The sequence below is a fragment of the Hirundo rustica genome, chromosome 6, assembly GCF_015227805.2.
Source record: "Hirundo rustica isolate bHirRus1 chromosome 6, bHirRus1.pri.v3, whole genome shotgun sequence".
NCBI classification, from domain to species: domain Eukaryota; kingdom Metazoa; phylum Chordata; class Aves; order Passeriformes; family Hirundinidae; genus Hirundo; species Hirundo rustica.
The window spans coordinates 58070252-58090980 of NC_053455.1; the positions used below are offsets into that span (position 1 = coordinate 58070252).

The window sequence follows — 20729 nt, forward strand, 5'->3', positions numbered from 1 at the left end:
ATGGTTGAATCAGTGTAAACACTTTCATGCATTTTAAAGTGTCAGTGGGAGCAAATGAATATTTTATTACTTGAAATATGAACTCTTCTGCATTCAGCTGGGATTATATAACTTTAAATTGCATCTGAAAACAAGTCTTCCACCACTGCCTAGGCAGTAGAAAGAGAGGGCAAAAAGGACAGACCCTGAATCCCAGAAACACCATATTGCCCATCATGAGGAAACCACAATCAGAAAGGGTTCAGGACCTGCAAATGAAGTGAGTTTATACACAATACAGTATTATGGAGAAAGCCCTGGAATAATCAGCCTCCAGTACGTAAGAATCTATGAAATTCAGAGAGACACACACAGCTCTGAAATCACATCCCAGAGAAACTGAGGATAGCAGCTCAGGGAAGGACAGACGATGCTGATGGGTGGGGTGAGATTATTCCAGAGACTGGAGTGAGTGAAGTTGTGAGGGTTGGCCATGTGGATAACCTGGTAAATGCTGCCAAGTGAGGCTGACTCAGAACTGAAGGGCAAGGCTGCACTAATCAAACACAGCAGCCTGCAGTGTTAAAGCTCCTAACGCAGCAGGACTAACCAAAAGGTTTATTACAGCTAGGCCCAGCAAAGCAGTCCTTTGAAAATGAATGCCCTGCAACAGGGTAAAGCCTTGCAGGACTTCCAAACCAAATGCATTTGATGAAGAAATGAGCTGTGGCCCCAAACATAAATTATAAAGCAAGATTAGCCTGCCCAAAAATAACATAAAAACAACAAGCAATAGCACCTTTTACTGAATGACAACACAGAGCACTCATGAAGAAATAGTGTGATGGCTGGGATAAAGAGCAACTGCACGTCATCCCAAAAGGAGATTAAAGAGCTCCATGAAAGAGAAGATAGGTAAAACTGTGTGTTGCAAATGGTGAAAGCCAAAATGAAAAAAAAAACCCTAAATGACACACAAACATTTTTCAGGCTGATGAAGCTAAAATCATCTAACAGAAACTCAGTCTTTTGCATTAGAGCAGGGTTAAAAATCAGTTATAGCATGTTGAAAAGATGTTCTCACATGTTTAAATAAGGGAAGAAGAATAAACACAGGCTTTCTCTTTATATCTTTGTACAATCTTAGGTACATGAGACTGGAAATAGGCTTTCATAACTATTCTGGACAACAAAATTAGTTCAGAAATTTAGAAAGAACTGACATAAAGGAATGACAGTGTTAAAAAGCATGAGGGAAAAGCCAAGGAGACTGTTTCAGAAGTCTTGAAGATGTGCACTGCGCTAGAGCTCAGAGTTCCTGCCCACTGACTGCACAGAGAGAGAAGCTAATGAGTGCTGCAGTCTCACGTCTGTACTTGTGAGCCCAAAAGCATTCCCAGACCATCAATCTACTCATGGATATGAATACTGAGGACCAGCCAAACCCTCTGCATGTCCAGCAGTTTGATCAGTGAGAAAAGTCCAGCACTGTTTCTTAACTCCAGTATGACTGAACTCTAGATTTTACCTGATTTTTTTTTTCTAGATTCTGTCATATTGAAGAGAAAATGAGTCCAGAGCACAGGCTTTGGGGAGTACAACTCTTGAACATTTCTGCTGTGGCATTTACAGTTAGAAGTGGTTTTTCCAGACTTCCAGAAAAAAGGTACTCCTTTGAGTTAAAAACTGTGAGGAGAGATAATTAGGCCAGCATCCCTTAGAAGGTCCCTGCCTGTGTGTGCTGCAGAGCGCTGAGCTATCAGATGCCCCGGCACTGGCGTCGGTGTCGCTGCACCCTCATGGCACTGCACTCTAACTAATTAGCTGGGCGATGAGAGATAGGGCTTTTTCAGCTTGCCAGGTGGTCTAGAGCACATTGCACCTGGAGCTGTGTGTCTCTGCTCTGCTCTGCTCTCCCTGGCATATGTCTTTCACCCTGCTGTGGCCTGCCTGCGGGTCTCTGTGCGTTGCCTGCACCCCCAGGGACAGGGGCAGGGACAGTCCTGGAGTGGGCAAAGTGGGCTCTAAGAGACAGAGCAAGAACATCACAACGCTGCCTGAGCCTCAGGCTGGAGGCACAGTTCCATTTAGTGACATTCCTAAGCAGAAGAAGATCCCCGCTCAGCTGGCTGATGCTCTCCTAACTCTGACAAGCATTTGGCCCTGGCAAAAAAGCCGCCAGGTCAGTGCTGCTGCCATGCTTTGAGAACTGCCTGCATCCTTATCTTCCTCCCATCGCTGAGGGATAGGACACAGACATTTCATGCTACACCATGAAACTTAATCAGAGATCACAAACCCCAAAGTGTCTTTACTGCCACTCCCATGATTTCTGTCTAGTGTCACCACCGACAGCCAGAGCTGTGTTGCTCTATCCTGACACAGTTTGTTTCTCTGTTTTTCTGAGCTTTCTTGTTTTGTAATGCTTGGATTGGGTATTCATTTCAGTATCTCTGTAAGTACTTTGTCCTAAATGAGTGCTGCGTGCTCTTACCTGCATTGTAACATAGGGCTTAGAAATTCCAGAGCCCACAGTGGTGTGGTTGTACGCAAGTCTGTGCTCACAGAAGCTCATCAGAACTCTACACCTACACACAGAGGCAAAGAAGAAAATGAAACACTCAGGCACTGTGCTTACAGTGTGTTTAGTTAATTCCAAAACAACTGCAGCTCCTTTATATTGCATTAACACTTACAGAAACAATAGATGGGATCATTGTAAATCAGTGGCAGAAGGAGGGGGGTTTGCAGCCAGAGAAAACAGATTTTTTGAAGCTGGTCAAGCTTTGGGGTCACCTCTTATTTCAGCAGGGGATCAGACCAGACAAAATTTTTCTGTGATTTTTAAAAGATTCCAAGAGATTGTAGCACCCAGTTTAGTAAGACAAAGAGAAGATAAGGGAGTGAAGAAATAGGAATGGGACATGGAGGAAACAAAAGAAAACCTTCTGCCTTTTCAAGACAATATGGAAACTTGATTTATTTCACATTCTATCTACAAAGTGGACTACTGCCCTTCAGGTAAAGTTAATGAATCCAAGTGCTACAGCTTTCATTTCCATGAAACATCAAGAAATATGAAGATGTTTAACAAATGGAAATAGTTAAGCTAAATGCAGCTTATATCATGTCACAGAAACCAGGATTTAACAGAAAAACTCAAGTACAAAGTAATATTTTATGTCATAATAATTTTGGGATAAAACTGTCCTGAGTTAAGCAGAGAAAAAGAAAAAAAAAAGAAAAAGAAAAAGAAAAAGAAAAAGAAAAAGAAAAAGAAAAAGATCAATGGCCAAAGGCCAAAGATCCCGACCCACTGTTGAGTAGGAGCAGCTATTAAAGTGTCTCACAGAAGAGATGCCCAGTTTGATTTCTCCTAGTGCTGAGCCTCAAAGCTCACCAAATCGATCTGAGTAAGGTTTACAGAAGTGTTGCCTTTCAGGCATCTGCCTGCCTCAGCTCCCGATTGCAAGCCCTGGCTCTCTAAGCAATGCATTCAACTTTAATCCCACCGGTTGGTCCTGCCAAGAACAGAGATAAATGTAATTGACACCCCAAAGAGCAGAAAGGTGCTTCTCTCTTTAGGAGAGTGGGATTGGTTTTCTCCCCTAGGGCAATCCTAGTTAGAAGGTGAGAAGTGTTTTCTAATCCACATTCTGTCTCTCCTCCACATCCCTGCTCTGGAGCATCTGTTATATAGAGCCAAACAGTGAAGTAAGAGGTTCCAGAAGACTGGCACTCCGGGTGTACGGCAGCCTGCTGTCAAGGTCACTCTCATGGACAATGAGACAAAGAATTTACACTAAAGCCCCTCATCAACCCGACTGAGGACTGAAATCGGGTCTGTCAACACCACTGTTGGAGCCTTAATTGCCAGATTACTGGATATTTAGACTGCTCCAAAATGAGATTACAGCTCAGAGTTATTGCTGAGTCCTTCTGGTGGAGTAAGGGCTCTTGCATTTAGGATGCTATTTTTAGGTGGGGGATCTTTGCATGCTGGTATGTATGCATTGAATTAGTGCTTAAACAGCAAGCCCTACATGCTCAGGCTGAAGTAGACAACCTCTACTTATTCTTATGGGCAAACCAGGCATTTTTTCTGACTCCAACACATGGAGTTCGCTGGGTTTGTTGTGCATTTGCAAGCAATAACTACAGTGAAAGCACGCTAGATTTGACCCTTTTGGGAAGTGCCACAGCTACTGCGAGTTTGTTACGGTGTTTGACATTTCTGAACACCCTGCTCTCTCCTTAGGACTGAATGCTGGGACCAGAAACACTTGACAGATGTCCAATATGTCCTTTAAATTATACCCCAAAAGGCTGTATCCTTGGGACCCTGAAGGTCTGATTACTCTGCCTTAGTTGTCAAGCCCCGTTGGAGGTTGCAGCAATATTGTAGTGATATTACAGCTGAAATTAAATCACAGACTGTAAATTCAAGTGTCTTAAAAAAATAATTTCATGGCAGTGAGCGTTACAACGGTGCACTTGGCGGAGTTTAAATTTACTGTGTGGCCAAGAATATTATTTTCTGTTCTAATAGGGATAATGCTAAGGTGAATTTAAGCAGCTCTCTAATAGTGGCTCAGCTGAGTGTAACCTATTTGAACAAAGCATTTTTAAGTGCTGGAACTCATGTAGTTCATTTGTTGATGAGTTATTAACCTTATCGGGGTGTCTCAACATCCATGGCATCTTGCAGCCATGTCCCATAAACAGAGTACATTGCTCAACATTTGTAAATCTTCTCAGCAATATTAGTGAAGATAATGACTGCCAAATTAGCCAATATTTTCTTTTCTCAATGCTACCCTAAGTGTGGCCAATAGCAGATGCTTAAGGAAGCAAAGTGTAAGAAACAAAGGCAGGGTCTTACTCTCCTTGATATTCAGCTTCTGTCTTCCAGTGCTAGTCACACATCATCAATAAATTATCTGGAAACTGCAGATGGCACTAAGGTTGATGGCTCTAAATCAATGTCAAATATTTATTGGAACTGTAGCAGCATCTTAAACCATGTGTGGTCCCTGCTCTGTACAACCAATGCCATAAAGTAAAATGCAGACAAAAGAATACGCCACAGATCAGTTAATTACAGATACTAATCCTGTTTGTGGGCCTTCTCTGTCTTGTTTTGCTCTTGCTGACTTGTGGGTCTCTAAGTAAATAAGCTACTTAGACAAAGTTCCACAGTTTCTGAGCATGGTCTTTCTCCTACTGCTACAACTCTTTTACTAATTTTAGGTTTCAAATCACATCCCAGGTTATATCACTCAATGGCTCAAATGAGACTCAAGATAATAAAGTAAATAAAGTAAAAAAAATCTCAGAATGGGTCCTGGGACTATGCCTAAGAACCAGAAGGCAAGTATACACCAGAAAGTTCATTTCTTCTTTGTGCTGAAAATTTTTAGGGACAATTTCCAGGCTCTGGCCAGTGATGCTGGCAGAGTAACCCCTTCACAGGAGCAGTTGGAATCATTTCAGCACAACATTTGCTTTATCATGATGTAATTTCCTAAGGTAAGATTTGCATTTTTCCATACTTCAACATGTGTTAATACCAGGTATCTTCATCAGGGATCTTGTTCTCATTCACCTTTGAAGCTGTAGTTTGCCATGAGTCTGAGGCTGTTTCTTGCAGACTGTTTGTGCTATGGTAGCCTGGAAAATTTGATGAAAAATAACAAAACTTTATTCTGTAGATAACTACATCAATTGAGTGCTGACAGTGCCGCCATGAGAGAAGCATTTTTGCCTCATCCATTCAAGGGCTCACACTCAAAATAAAGGAAAGTTTACATGATTCTCTATGTCCATGTCTGGTGGGTGTCCTAAACACCTTCTCCATCTCCACTGTCCAAAAAGTCAAAAGCACATCACAAACTGATTCCAGAGTCAAGTGTCATTTTTACACCTCCACTTGCTTTTGATGGTCAGTCTTCAGCTCTTCCTCATCCACCTACACATCTTTGTGTTCGAAATCCTTCCCTGCCTGACTTTCTATTACCTTTCCCCCCTCTCATTCTTTAATTACTTGTCTTTCTTGGCTCTTTATCTACTTGCTTTTGCCATGTTGAGCTATCTTTCCAAGTTCAGAAAACAGAAAAACAGAAAATGCTGCAAGAGATTTGTCTTTACCTTTCTTCTCAACACGACCAGGATCAGCAGCTCCTTGTATCACCTGAGTAAAACCAAAATAAGTGTAACACTTTTTGAAATTACTCCGGGGTGGAAAGCACGGGGCAATTAGAAACAGCAATTAGTTGAGGGCTGTGGAGAAGTAACATTTCTGATCACAAAGGAATAGCTCTCTGAGCTGTCCCAGCAGGCAGGGCTTGCACAGGCAGCAGCATTGCATGAGCAAACTGGTGGCCAGCAGTCACAATACACCCTGTCTGCATCCAAAGGCCTCCCCCAGCCTGTCCCTGGGGTCAGCTGAACAAGCAGGAGTTTCTCTTTGCCCACTTTTCACTCAATCCAGGCTGCAAAGAATAAGTGATCCCAATTCTCTAATCTCTTCCTCCTTTGCTGGTGTCTCTCAGATTCTGGATTGCCCTGCTACAGGCACCCACAGGAGGCTTTGCAGCAGACACAGTCCCTTGGGTCACTGTGCCAGCCGTGGCACAAAGGTAACTTATCACTGTGACATGGATCTTCATCCTCAGAACCTGGCTTCACCCATCCCTCTCCTCTGAACAAGGCACACATAGCTCTGTCCCGGTTCTTCCAGTACTGCTCCCCATCCTTGGGAGCGTGGTCACTGCGGGGATGGAGGCCCCAGGCAACAAAACAGTGCCCTGGTCTCACTTCTGTATCTTCCTTTGGGGAAGAGGACCCTCATCACTGATTGCTTCAGGCTTCTGATCTGCCCCTGTCACACCAAGTTGCAATGGATATGATGCAACATTACCAAAAGGATAAACGGTACAATAACCACCGACAAACTGCAAACTTTTGAAACAGTGATTAATTCTGTCTGAAGAAGGGATTATTTCACAGGTGAAAGCATGAAATGGCTTCCTTTGAAGAGAGCAAACATGAGAAATGCGTTAATTTCACAATACGAAATCAGACAACTCTAGAGAAAGTCCTTGGAGAAAACACCATTGGGGCAGAATGTTCTGCTTATATGAAAGTATTATCAATAAACTGTTTAACAGAACAACAGGAAAAAATGTGAAGAAAACATCGCCAGCAATAACAAACTTGTAAAGTTTATGTAGGAATCCAGAGGGAGAAATGATCACCCTTGTTTTTGGGAGCCAGATGTGATTGTGTGTCAGCAGTGCTTGAGAACAAGTCATGCAGCTTATACAAGAAAAGGGTAACTAAAACAGAAATAGAAGGGAGAACTGACCATGAATTCAAAAGTATCAGAACTTGAGGTTTATTATGTAGTTACCCAGCAAAAGAAAGAAGCAGATTCCAACATTTTGTTACGGAAAACTAATAAATTGAATGAAGAGGCAAAGTGAAGCATGAAATGAGCTGACATAAAAGGAAATAGCTACAAGTAATGTTGATGTTGGATACATGATATTGAAAATTCACTGATAAAGTGAAGAAACACTATTCACACAAATAATTAATGACGACCAGTTGGAATTAATACTGAAAGAGCCTAGACTGCTAGGAATGAGAAGAAATTTCATTTATATACAAATGTGTAGTTTTGGGCATGGGAACAAATAGCACTGCTATATGCTAGAACCTCAGTTTGACATGACAGAAGAGGAACCCAAAATATACTCTTCAAAATCACACTTTTTATGAACTGCTGACATGAGGTAGCTGTGCCAAAAATGAATATAAGCCTAAGTTGTCATCAAGAGATCTGATTTCAGTAGAGGTACAAAAATATTTTTGCCATGTAAGATCTCAGTGAAACTGTATCTGGAACATTGTATAAAATTACAAATTTAACCTGAAAAACATGCAAAGATGGGCACCTAGAATGGATAAGAAAGAGGTTCTCTACACAAGAGCAAACGTGCAAGTCATGGTTCTTCTAGCCCTGTAAAATGAAAGCTGAAATGGGATAAGATTGCTCTCCACAAATGTATCACTGCAGGAGTGGTTTGTTGGCTAAAAAGGCAAGTGTTGGCACGGAAACAAAGGTGTGTATTGGCAAACACATTAGGCTGGAAATTGAGGGACAATTAAAAGAAGGTTAGAGGAAGGAAAGCACTGCTGTGTTAAAAATCACACACTGTCATTTTGCAAAGGGGCTTCTGTGAGCCTGGGACTGCTGAGCACCATGAGCCCATTCAGCTCCCTTTAATCCTCTGTTCTTCACAGAGATACCTGTCTTATATATTTATTTCAGCCAGTCTGCTGTTTCTAATTGAGCAACAATTTTCCTATCTTCAATACCTTTGAAGGTACTTTCAGGAAGTCTATCCTGTACAAAAATTTGTTCTTTATAAACTGTTTTAATTTAGTCATATGATCCAGACAGCTCAATTTTTAAATGAAATTATGACCTAAGCCTCACATGACCAAGCTATCACTAAACCTCCATCATTCCTCTGAAGGATCCCTTCCCCCTGCAGTAATGCTGATGGATGTCAGCCTTTCCTAGCAACTGTTTCTATCACCCACACATTTATCAATATACTCAGTGTACTAAACTATAATTATTATCACTCAGCATATTGATATGCCAAAAGGCAATGAAAAAAGAAGAGAGGAAATCTCAAACACAAATATCATTAGTATTAAGCTAGCAGGGCTTGGCACAGTGGCCAGTACAGTTAAGAGGTGTTTTAATTTTTTTTTTTTTTTTTTTTTTTTTTTTTTTTTTTTTTTTTTTTTTTTTAAATAGGATGTATGAAACTAAGTTTCATATTCAGATCTCACGGTGGGTATTTCTGCTGCTTTTGAGTGACGTGGCAAGGACGCAAATGCAGAAATAATGTTTGTATTTAGTCATGCCGGAAAAGATAACAATCAGCCAACAGAAAACTTGCAAAGTTCAACAAAGGAAATGCAAAGCCCTGCACTGGGGAGGAAAACCCCAATGCACCAGGACAGACTGTGGACAAAGTGGGCGGAAAGCAGCTTTGTGGGAAAGCCCCTGGGGATGCAGGTGACCAGCACACAGACCGTGAGCTGTGTGGAAAAATACCTGGGCAGGGGACAGAAGAGACACCTGTCTCAGTAGTGTCCAGTGATAGGGTAGGAGGTTACAAAGAGAAATATGGAATTTCTGCCCAAACAAAAGAGAAAACCTTTTCTTATTATTGCAAAGGAGGTCAAACACTGGCACAGGCTGCCCAGGGTGGGTGTAGAGTTTCTGTCCTTGGGTGCTCAATGCCCAGCTGGACACTACCCCGATGAACTTGCTCCAGGCAGGCCTGCCTTGGGCAGGGAGGGTGGACTAAACAATCTGCAGAGGATCATTCCATCCTATGATTCAGTAATCTTTACTGAATATTCATTGCCGTCCTAACAGCTGCTCCCAAACCCCAAGGAATTAGCACATTAAGATGGAAAACATAGAAAAGGTAGCAGAATGCATTCAATTGCAAACAATATATTTGTTACCCATCCTGTTTGCACACTGATATCTAATAAGCAGTATATTCATGATTGCCACTCAGATCACTAAATAAGTATCTTAAACCATTAAATTCTTTAGTAAAAGATGAAAGAGGCACTTGACAAAAAACTGTATCAAATCGTTGGAGAGTAAAATCACAAATTTCCTCTCATGAGGCGTTTGCCCTGTTTTGAATCCAAAGACACCTTTAAATGCACTAACTAGCTTTAATCCACAGCTAAAAATAAGTTCCTGAACTTTTCCTAAACTGGTTTAACTAGTTTTGGTCAGACCCTTATCTCTGCACCATAGTACCTCAAATTAGAAAACAAACAAGTTTTAACTGTGTTAGCTACTGTTCACACCAAGGCGGGTTCTGAGCTTCTGTTGGACTGTTTCTTTCTCACTGCATCCTGTACAGCAGTAAGTTTGCGAATTCCAGCCTATATTACTGTGCCTGGAATGCACTGCAGCTTGAGGATGAGAGCTGTTTTGCTCACTGCATCACAAATGCATCCTTTACAAACCCCTTCTTTCTATGTGGCTGTCAGTCCCTACCAGCATGAGCACAAATGAAATAGTAGAGGAGCCTAAGCTCACTGAACAGAACCTGCCTGTGCCCTTTCTTCTGGCAGCACAGAAAGTGACATTTCTCTTGACATGTCTTTTAATTAAACGTGTTGCCTTCAGCAAGGAGTTGAAGTGAGCATCCCTATGCCCTCCGCAAGCAGCTAGACCATGGTAAACACGTGCCTTGGCTTATGCAAAACACTTCATGTTGTGCCTACCAGTGACTGAAACAAAGAAACACGACTGAGGTTTGCATAAAACGGGCTCTGTTCCCCAGGTATACAGTGTATATATAGGTACAGAGTGTATGTATTTGTAAGAAGGGAAGAGAAACACAGTTTCTGTATGAACACCGTGCTCCTGCAGCACGGCTGTACCTCCTGCTGATACTCGGTCCTCTCACACTTCTGCCTGAGACACCTCTCTCAGTCTCCAAAGCAAGGAGATTTGGGGAACCTTGACCAGGCAAGGGGTGCAAAATTAAACATTTCCGTGAGCTGGTCAATAAAGGACACAAAACTGTTACAATTGTTGGCCTTGCTTAAAATTGGAGAGATATAATGAAGCAGTCTGGAAAGCTCTAAAAGGTTCCAGTGAATTAAGTAACCTGCTAGTGCTGCTTAGAGAAGTGGATCAATTTAAAGATACTATATGAATCTCTTTTTCTTTCTTTTTTTTTTCCCCTGATTGTGAGCATTCAGGTGTTTGTTTCGCTCTCATGGGTAAAAAACCAAGATCTTGCCTTGCAAGCACTTGCACTTATTTACCTAGAGATTTCCACAACCTTGTGTCACGCTATCTCTGTGCTGAGTAATAGAGTTTCAAATAGGGTTGGGTTGCTTTTTGGGTTGTTTTAAATAATTTATGCAGCATTCCCAAACTAGGCCACATTGGTGTTGATATCTTCTCTTTCCTGCAACGAAAAATTCACAATGCTACCTTGAATAACCAGTTTGGTAGGTTCTTTGAGAAGTAACCATATGTTACTACATTGAAATGCAAATGTTTCAGGGTACTACATCACTATGGTATTTCCTGATGATAAACAATTAAGGAGGGATAAATTAATTGTGACTTTTAAAGAGTAATCTTGAAAAAAAAATCTGATTTGCTTTATTATTATTGTCCAACATTTATACTGAGAGCATCAGTTAATCCACAGTCACTTCATTGTAATTCATCATGAATAGACTACAACGATCAGAGGATATGGTATTTATTAGAGACAAAGTTTAAACCCCCACCATTTTTTAGCTGTTTTCAAAAACCAGACTGGAAAAATGACACTGCTGTTCCCACCCTGAAATACTGCTGAGATGTTCCCCATGACTTCTGTCTGGTGTCACAGACACATTTTACTGAGCAACTTCTGAAAACTGTACCTAAATTTAAGTGCTGTGGTAATCCAATAACCTTTAATTTGCATATACCAACTAGACATTGTAAAAAATATTTTTTTTCCTAAGAGTTCATGTGCACTGACCGCAATTCTACATCTGTGCTGCAATTGACTCTTCTTTTCTTGGGAATCTGACATGGAAAACCTCATCCCACAGTCTGTAGGGCTGCCTAACACGTGAATGATTTCAATACAACTAAAAGGAACCCTTGGTGTGTAACAGGGTACAAAAAAATTGTAAAACCTTTCAGCAGGACTGTGGGAGATTTGGACTCAACCTTTGCCTGCCTGAGTTGGTTTTCCTGTATGGCTGAATGATTGGATGATGTCCCAGCTTCAGTGACCAGGCATTTCCAAAGGGATGGTCTGTGGAAAACTGTCAGCTAGACAGTTACGAGAAGGAGTTTACAGTTACATGATTCTAAGTGCTCTGTCAAGAAGTACCTAGGTACCAGGTGTAACTACTATGGGGTGAATAAACCATGAGAACACACATCAAAAAATAAATATAAAATAATTGTTGAGCTGCTGTGGAGGATCTGAGCAGAGCTCCCATTCTCGTGGCTCGGGTCAAGCACAAACCATTCTGAAAAACCAACCTGCCCCTGCACAAGCCAAGACTCTGCTTACAACAATTCTCATATAATACCTTATTTGTACAGTAATCTGGATAGTACAAGTTGCACAAGTTTATATAGGGTGTTTCCTAACTTTTAAATGCCTCTTCTTGTTTTTTGTTGTTGTTCAGCTGATGCACGTCCATCTGTGCAATATTTAGTTGTGAAACCAGCAGCATATGGTGGCAAGGCATGGCATCATGGCACCAGAGCACCAGGACATCACGTTGCACTGTTTGGAAACAAACGGTGAGGCAAGTGGAGCGCAGTGACTTTTGCACACAGATGCGATGTCTATCAATAGCAATCCGATGGTCTCAGAACTGAGCTCCGCACTTTGGGGGTTGCAGAGGCAGTGCGGGGTTCGTGGCTGGTCCTGACGGTCTCCAAGGCCTCTTCCAGCCTTGGTGAGTCCACGAGTCCACAATTCCACGATTCTTTGCCATTGGCACGGGATCCTGCCGCATTAGCCCCGCGGGCTTAGGCTGCTCCAAGCCCCACGGTGCTGCAGCTGTGGCCCGGTGGGTCCGTGCTCCGAGGGCAGTTATTGTTGCTTCCACAGCCTCAGCCGGCTTGGGAGCTTCGGAGCCGGGTTTGGACCCGCGCTGCTTTGTGATGGCTGCATCCAGCGTTTGGGACACGGACACACGCAGGAAGACCCAGGGACACACACGGACACTGCGGGGGCACCCAGGGACACACACGGACACTGCAGGGACACCCAGGGACACATGTGGACACTGTGGGGACACTCCCAGCCTCTGTGTGTGTGAGAGAGTCTGTGTCACTGTGTCTTGTGTGTGTGTGTGTCACTCTGTGTCTGTGTGTCACTGTGTCTGTGTGTCAGTCTGTGTGTCACTGTGTCTGTGTGTGTGTGTGTGTATGTCAGTGTGTCAGTGTGCGTCACTGTGTCTGTGTATCTGTGTGTGTGTCTGTCTGTGTCAGTGTCTGTCAGTGTGTCACTGTGTCTCTGTGTGTGTCAGTCTGTGTGTCTGTGTGTGTCAGTCTGTCTCTGCCACTGTCTCTGTGTGTGTTTGTGTGTCGGTCTGTCTCTGTCACTGTCTGTGTGTCAGTCTGTGTGTCTGTGTGTGTCAGTCTGTCTCTGTCTCTGTCACTGTCTGTGTGTCAGTCTGTGTGTCTGTGTGTGTCAGTCTGTCTCTGCCACTGTCTCTGTGTGTGCCAGTCTGTGTGTCTGTGTGTGTCGGTCTGTCTCTGCCACTGTCTGTGTGTCAGTCTGTGTGTCTGTGTGTGTCAGTCTGTCTCTGTCACTGTGTGTCAGTCTGTGTATGTGTGTGTGTCGGTCTGTCTCTGTCACTGTGTCTGCGTGTGTCTATGTGTATCTGTGTGTGTATCAGTCTGTCTCTGTCACTGTGTCTCTCTGTGTCTGTGTGTGTCAGTCTGTCTCTGTCACAGTGTCTGTCTGTCTGTCTCTCTGTGTGTGTGTGTGAGAGAGAGGGGGGAGCGCGCGCCCCCCCCGCGCGGCACCGGGTGGGCGGGGCCTCCTGGCGCCCGCCAATCCTCGCCGCCTCCGTCCCGCGAGCGGCGGCGAGAGCGGCCAATGGGCGCGCGGGGAGCGCGCGCGCAGCGGCCAACGGGAGCGGCAGTGCGGGGCCGCCGTGCGGGACCCTCGGGGCGGCGAGCGCCGGGCGGGCACAGCCAGGGCCGGGCAGCGCCGGGGCCGCGCCGAGCCGCCCGCAGCAGGTACCGGCACACCGCGCCCCGCCGCGCCGAGCCGCCCGCGCACCGGGAGGGGGGCCGCGGGGGAGGGGGCGGCCCCGCCTTTCCGGGAGGGAAGGATGGAGGGCGCCGGGGAGCTCCGGGGCGCGTCGTGGCGGCGGCCGGGCCGGCGGAGCGCGGCGGCCGCGGTCGATGCTCGGCGAAGCGCGGGGCGTGGGCGAGGCCGAAAGCCTCCGCTCTCCGCGCCGCGGGGCCCGGGCCCGGGTACCACCGTCCCCCTCGGCGCCGAGCGGGCCTGCGGCGAGCGGCGGCGCCCCGGCCCTGCCTGCCCGGCGGCTCCCCGCGGGCACAGCCCGTGCCGCGGCGGCCGGCGCACGGAACGGGCTCGCAGGGGAGGCCACGAGCTCCTCTGCCGCTCAGCGGAACGAGCGGGCGTGGGGAGAGCCGGGATGGGCCGTGCCCGCGGCCCCGGCGCCGCGGGTCCGTGCGCTGGGAGCGCTCCTTCGGCAGCGGGAGAGCGCTTCCTCTGCCCGTGCCCTGCCCTGGGGATAGCGGGCCTCGTGGAAAAGGAGCCGCGTGGGTCCTCCAAAAGGCTTCCCCGAGTGAAGTTTACACTGTGGCTCATCGCAGGGATACAGTGGTTGGCAGCGAGCTTGTGATCGACACGAGCTTGAATCCCATGAATATAGAAACCTTTAATTTCATTTAACCTACTTCTAGGCTTTAGCAACTGAAACTTTTTTTTTTTTTTAATATTTTAATAACTCTTTTGGCAATAATTAATAAGTGGAGCATGTAGGAGTTTTACTATCTGTTACATCCATCTTTACTGAAGCAGGCTAGAATTTCTTGATCCCCAACTTCCCCAATTTGTGTATCACGTCTGTGCTTCTTAACTGTGATACCATTATTTCAGCAATTTGGAAATTACATACTAGGTATAGAGTAGGTTTCTAAGATCAGTTTCTCTACCCTGTTTTTCACCCTCCACCCACATACGTATGCATTAAAATTCAGCCATCTCCCCATCAAAAACCTAGAGATGGATAGGAAAGGTTAATTTTATGGGTTAAAATTCAGCCATCTCCCATCAAATACCTAGAGACAGATAGGAAAGATTAATTTTATGGGTTATGTTTTTATGGTTTGGGGTTTTTTTTACCTCTACCTGTTGCCAAGCTATAAAGTAATCACAAATCTAGATCACTAACTTTTTGCTGCAAGTACTTGGTCTTTATTGCTGGATTGTAGGCATAGCAAAGCTTTACTAGACACAATTTTAACAATGAAAGCATGTTGGGGGAGCTGTTTTAAGTAAAGCGTGGCTCTAGATTTTGGACATGATAAATGTTTTTCTTCTTACAGTTCCAGAATAACCCAGCCTGTCCACACCTTAGTCATCTGTAGCAGCTGATACTTGTCGATAAAATGTAACATTGAAGCAAAACTGTAACCATCCTTACCACCTCTCTTAGCTCCTGAAAGCCCAAACTGAATCTCCTGCTGCTACAAAGTGAAGGGTTCTCTGTCGTCTTCCTGTTTCTGAGTTCTAGCTCTTGGAGGAGCTCCCAGTTCCTCACAAGGATTGTTGTTTCCGGTGCTTGGAAGAGGATGCACAACAAACTAAAATGTTATACAGCCATTTGGGAAGCATTTAAGTGAGTGCCTGAGAAGGTCCTGGATGTTGTTGAAAATGTGAATTGTCGCAGTGACTGCAGGATTGGTTGTCTTCTTCAGCCAGAAATTGTGTTTGTTTAGTTATTTGTCACAAAATATTCAGTGTTTGAGGGTGTTCAGTGTAGTTTGCTTGTCACTGGTCTGCAGGAAGCAGAGCTGCTGAGTGGCAAGCTAAAAATTCTGAAAAGGATCCAATATCAACAGAAATTGTGTTTGGCTAGTTTGGTACGTTGTGTGGAGGACTTGCATTATGTAAACATTCGGTGTCTGAGCATGGTTAGTACCATCGTGCACATACATGGCGTTCCTCCCTGCTGCTGATTCCAAGCCTTGCAGTAACAAGTCTTCCAACCCTGCTTTGTGTAGCCTCGGCGCTTTGCACAGTTCGGGAGCTGCAAACTGTGGCAACAAAACCTATGTATCTAAATAGACTAGGTGGGGTTGGTTTTGTTTGTTTGTTTGTTTTTTCTTTCCCCCTAATCTTCTGGATGTCTCCAGCGCAGGATTTGTAGTGAGCACTGTTCTGTTGAGCTTTCTCCAGCAGTGGGGACCCCAGGGATGTCCCCTGTCACTTTCTCCCCTGGGTGTGGTGACAAAGGCCGTGCTTTTAGCAGATGTTGGTGTTGATGTGTGCGCACCACCTCACGCCTTTCCGCGCCGTTGTTCAGCGAGATGTTTGTAAATTTATAGAGCTTCTTGTGCAAGAGGAGTAATTGATAGATCCGAGGAAGACATCCATTAGCATAAATAGGAGTTGAGATTGGAGCTCTCGGCGTCTGCACGGGCGTCTACACGATCAGTATCGGAGGTCCTGCCGAGTAAATAGCTCTTCTGAGCAGGAGGAGGAGGAGGAGGGAGGCTGCCTACATCCTGTTTGGAGCACGGGTAGGCAATCTCTTGGTACAATTTGCTTTGAGTATCTGTTTAAGTCACTTCTTAAAGATAAGAAAATTGTGGAAATGGGCTTTTATTTTTTTGGTGGTGGTTCGTTCCACATGTGTTGGAAGAAAGGAGAGATAAACTAGTGTGTTTGTTTGTTTTTTCTTTAGAAAGTGATTATGTTTCAAATACAATTTGGTAGAGCAGTTGTCAGATAAATGAGTAATTTTTAGGTTTCAAAAGAATTACTGTGAATTCCTGCAGGAATGTAATAGAAGAGAAAATAGCATTTTTAACCATAAGAGATTTGGGAAAGTATGTAAGGAGTCTGGAAGTGTTGATTCCTAGGACTTCAGATTCATCGTGTAATGTCTATTGTAAAATGTGATTCAAGCCTTCTATGTAATTTAAAACATGAAAAGAATAAGAGCTGAGCTTTTTGTTCTTGATTAAGTATTCCAATTGTAATCGCTTTGTGAATAATAAGTTTGTACAGAACATAATTGCAGGTGCAGTTTTTGGGTAGTTATCCTTGTCTTGTCTGATCAATATGAAAAAGGTGAATCTGAGTTTTAATTACCAAGATTAAGGAGTTAACCCCGAAGTTTAAAGTAAAGGCTGAAAGTCTCTTATCACTGCAACTTGACAAACTGATGAGCACTTGAATGTTGTGTGTTCCCCCACCCCCTTCCATTTACTTGATTTTTAGCTTTCCCCTCCCAGCAAAATGACAGTATCACAGTAGCAAGTGGAGCAATAATACTCCTGCTGCTGCTTTCCCTAGTGATAACCAGGGCTGGGTGTCAGCGTGCTCATGAGAGGGCTGAAGTGATGCCTTTTTTCCTAAGGCAGTGAATAACAGCTGTGTGATGGAGAGTCGAGTGCTGCTCAGCTCATTGTGTTGTAAATGTGTCCTTCGGACAGGTTCTGTTCAGGGTTAACTCGAGCAATGATTTATGCAAAGTAAGAGTCATTATTTATGCAGCTACCCTGATAAACTGTCAGGCTTTATCTTGTAATCCTTTCATAACCGAAAGTGCAAGTGAGATTTCTAATGCAGATTTCCAATTAAATTAGATAAAGTGATCTGGAACTCAGCTTCTGTTCAGCAAATCTTGAATCTGTCTGTCTCTTGATTTCCTAGAACTTGTTTAAAATCTCCCTGCATGTGTTAAACATATCTTCACGTGAACTGGAGATGGAGTACAGTTAATGGTCTTATGTGGGAAATGCTTTCCTGGAATAGCTTAATTTCTGACCTGATCTGTGCCTTCTTGTGCAATTTTGAGAAATGAGTTTGACTATTCCAAAAGATACTTTTTTTTTTTTTTCCCCTTCAATGTGCACTTGATGACTAAGCTCAAACAGTAAACAATTTAGAAAACATTGCTAATTTTTAACCTGTTTTAAAACAATTTTAAAACAGTCAATTTATAACCTAATTCTAAAGGGATAGTAAAAACCTTCTACTTTGTTTTAATTCATATTCGGAGGAGGGACTGTCTGTAAAAGCAACATAGTTACAGCAAGGCAAGGGACTTCCCTAGTATGTACTTTGTGAACAGATTACTTACTAAGGAGTAATTACAAAGTCATCTGGTACAGAATCCCTGTGAGTAAAAGCATAAGTAAGTGGAAATTTGTAGTAAAACCAGAACTTTGGCTGAAGGAAGATGTGTGAACACATGCTTAAGAAATAACCTGTATAACCACATGCATTGAATAGCTCTGATAGAGTTCTACTGAGATCAGCTCAACAGTGGCCCACATTGAAATCAGGTTTTGCTCCATAAGACTAAAGTGTATAAAGAGGTTATATACTCCATGGTTGTGAGCACAGCCCTCACTTCAGAGTATCTTATTTCAGAAGGGTGTCTTCCTCAGTGAAGTAGTTGGTGAGTTGGGCTGAATTCTGCTGAAAAGTTATTGGGTGGCTGGATGGCCATGGGTTAGTTGGTCCCGATTCACCATCTCCCCAAAGGAATTGAGTGAATACTGTACTTGGGTTTTGTCATTGTTGTCTAAAAGAAGGCGACACAACTACTTCCATGTCTGGTATCAGTCTGGATTTCGATGTTAATGTGCTGTAGTGCTGTTAAATAGATCATAGGCAGCATTAGCTAAGTTTCACCTAAATCAATTTAATAATGTTCCTTCCCTTGAATGCATGTGCTGCCAGAGGTAGTAATATATCCAGGAGAGAAGGTAGCCTGAGGAGCACACCCTCTAGGGCAAGCGTTCTGTATCTAGCATATTTCAGTGGTTAAGAATAGTGAGGGGAACTGTTTGAAAAGCAAGTCTGCTTTATTTTTGTACATAGAGCTATATACTCAGCTATGTAAACTTTGACCCAACTAGATTGGTTACTCGAACTAGTATTGTATTTCATTAGATAAATGATTTAAAGAGGACAAATCTCTTCATCGGTAGTCGGGAAGCTTCCTTGTAGTCTTCAATCCTGAAGATGTTCAACTAGTTTGAAATGCCTTATTATTTTTCAGAAATTCTCTTAATTCGCTGAGTGTCAGCCATAAGTTCGCCATACTCTTTGCCATAGAGTTCTGGGCCTTCTGGTGGCATTTATCCATGCTGCAGTTGGGCCTGGTCCTTCAGATTGATTTAGTTTTGTTGTATTTCACATGTAGAGAACACGGTTTTACCCTGAACCCATCCCCATAATTGTGTGCGGAGTGTGTAGTGAGGCACTTGAGGTCTGGCATATTACCAGAGCCAAGCCAAAGACTGGCTAGCTCATGTTGGATTACTGGGCCCATTTTGAGAATTCTTCAAAGCTTAGTTGTTCTAATTAGCTTCCAAGCCTGCCAGGGTGTTTCCCAGCTCCTGGAGATGCATTACATTTCCTTGATCCCTGGCTTACTAGAGCTAGTAAAGAAAATGCACTTGCTGAGAGTAGATAAGAATGGTGGTGAAATCTGAAACGAGGATTAGCCTGTCTTTCTGCTGGTTGAGGGAAGAATCCCAAGTCTTGCACATATTTGGAAAGTTTGGAATAGGTATGCTTTAAGGTTAACTTGCACCCAAAGCAGTTTACAGTCTCTACTCATCTTTGAAAGCAGTATCTTTCACAGATAAGGTTTCCCAATGAATATAACCTTGGACCACAAAGACAAACAGACTGTATCCTTTGGAGATACGCTGGCTAGGTATTGGCCACATAGGGTAGGTCATTGGCCCTTGTGGTGCTTGAAAATGTGGGCATTCTGCTGATAGCACTCACTGATTTACTTTTGTGGAAACAAGGCACAGGTGAAATGAGACATGATGATATGACATGACCCAGACTTGTCTTTCTGGCAGGAACCTTGTTTAGATGAGTTAAATATTACTTCCTTTGTTGCCTGAGTCTTTCCAATCTCTCCAGTTCCCAGAGATGTATTTTTTATTTGTTTGTTTGGGTATTTTTGTTGTTGTTTTTGGTTTTGTTGTTTTTTGGGGGTTTTTTTGCTTGCAATGGTGTCTTTGCAATGTGGCAATTGGAGCTCTATATGAGGGACTTCAATAATGATTTTTGTCTGGGGGGTGTGTGTGGTGTTTATACTAGGTGCACTCAGATTTAATGTCTGGATGAAATTCATCTTCTGAATATACGTAAACAAAATGCTCCTACCACTTTTTCTGCTTTTTGCTCCTGCTAGTGCTGCGTTCAATCTGTCAGAGGGAAGGGGGAAATTGATTTGTTGGGATGTGGTTTTTGCAGAACTTAGTGGCTTTTTGCTGATGTTTGAGAGGTTGGGAAATGCACATTTTCTATTTCCTGTGAGCGATAATCTTGATAGGATTGAATTTGGAGGGAGCATGCTGTTGACCTAATGTTTGTCAGTGATAAACTAGAAGACAGAGCATTTAATCTCTAACAAGGACACACATGCACGCTCTCTGGAAGCTGGATTTAGCATTTAAACATTCAGTGGAACTGCAGCAGGCTTTCCTGGCACTCGGAAAGCACATCTTTAAGCATCTTGATCTGTGTTTGGACAAATCTGGGAGCTGATCATTTTCCTGTTAAAAACAGAATTGTCCTTGTTTTGAGAATCAGAGCCCTCTGAATCTGTGAGTTAAATATTGCTGCAGTAGCTCTGGAGGCAAACAGAGCTGCTGTTGTTTGCTCCATAATAGCACTTGCTCAGCCTTGGACACGAGAATTTTTTGCAAGATGGGGAATGTTGGCTAGGATCCTGGAGTGTTGGTTTGGTGGTGGTTTTTCTTTGTTTTTTTCCCTGAAGTGCTTATGAACTCTTGATTTATCAGGGGACAGCACCCTTCACTCAAGCATATCTACGAAGTGTCGCCGTGGGCTTAGCCCTGAACCTGTGAATTCAGAAGGATCCCAGCAGCAGTTGCTCTGTAGCAGCTTCACGTG

At 43.6% G+C, this 20729-nt stretch overlaps 1 protein-coding gene across 2 annotated transcripts in view; it reads left to right on the forward strand.

Moving 5' to 3' along the window:
* FAR1 (fatty acyl-CoA reductase 1) overlaps window positions 1-20729 on the forward strand; it is a 52474-nt gene that overhangs the window by 4479 nt on the left and 27266 nt on the right. The window contains exon 1 of one of the 2 annotated variants that reach the window (XM_040068083.2): window positions 13757-13816. The exons of the other annotated variant lie outside the window; for it this stretch is intronic. The gene's annotated coding sequence lies outside the window, so the exon portion shown is untranslated. Of the gene's footprint in view, window positions 1-13756; window positions 13817-20729 lie in introns of those variants that run through there. 2 annotated transcript variants of the gene reach the window in all.